General features: G+C 42.6%; 1 pseudogene; it reads left to right on the forward strand.

Annotated features, from left to right (window-relative positions):
• The first annotated feature begins 323 nt into the window (after positions 1-323).
• Positions 324-1093, forward strand: part of LOC102873411 — a 4471-nt pseudogene continuing 3701 nt past the window's right edge.

Here is a 1093-nt window from a genome sequence, read left to right on the forward strand (position 1 = left end):
CTTTTCATAATGAAGGAGATTTGCATTGTTTTACTCTTCTGAAGGGAGGTTTCATTTTAATGAAAGTTTACCGAGACTTAGCGTTTCCATTCATTCATCATTGCACTTTTCTACCTGCCCACTTCTCCCACTCCAATTAGGTTTTATTTTTGAAAAGTAAAAGAAAAAATTCTTTCATTGTTATTTAATCCCTCCCCCCAAGTTCACTCTACTATGCTATCTTCATTCTGGACTCCAGTCGTAATGATAATATTGAATCATGTATCTCTTTTAAACAGTTCTCTCCCTCATCTGTGTCACTGTTTTGCCTTGAAGACAGAACTATGCCAAAGAAAGCAAAGCCTGGGGGAGTAGGAAGGAAAAGGAGTCTGTGTTCTATAAGCAGGTGAAGGTGCAGACAGCTGACATGTCCTCTGCTCTGAACTTTGACTATCCTAGTGAACTCTTTGGAAGTTTAATCTCATTCATCAAATCGAAACTTTTTCAAGGAATTCTGGGAGCAGAAACCCGTTCTCATTTAGAGAAATGATCCTGCTTTGGCTACATATTACCAATCCTTGTTCAGGCTGACACATCTGAAGAGTCTGTGCAGCCAGGGTATGTACTATGGAAGAGACTTAAAAGACTGCCGGAGTGTCAATGAGAAGAAAGTTTTAAATAAGGGCAGTAAAGCACACTTTCTTCAGCTGAGAAAATATTTCAATCAGAAAAGGGCAACAATTCAGTTTAACCAACCTCAGAGATTAAGAATAAACTTTGGAGGATCCAGGAGAAGCTGGAATGCTACTTTGGCTCCTTGGTTGGCTCAAATGTGTATGTAACTCCCTCAGGGTCTCAGGGCTTACCCCCCACCCCGTCCCCTTATGATGACGTTGCGGTTTTTATTCTGCAGCTGGAAGGGAAGAAACACTGGGGCCTGTATCATCCAACTATGCCCTGGCTTGAGAGTATAGTGTTGAGGCTGAGAACAGAATTGGGAAGCTAACACATGAGTTCACATTGAAGCCAGGTGACTTGCTCTGCTCCCCCGGGGGACCATTCATCAAGCAGACACTCCTCCAGAACTGGGCCCACTCTACTCATGTGACCATCA

This window comes from Elephantulus edwardii, unplaced genomic scaffold (genome assembly GCF_000299155.1).
Source record: "Elephantulus edwardii isolate Elephantulus edwardi_28Jun2011 unplaced genomic scaffold, EleEdw1.0 scaffold00123, whole genome shotgun sequence".
NCBI lineage: Eukaryota > Metazoa > Chordata > Mammalia > Macroscelidea > Macroscelididae > Elephantulus > Elephantulus edwardii.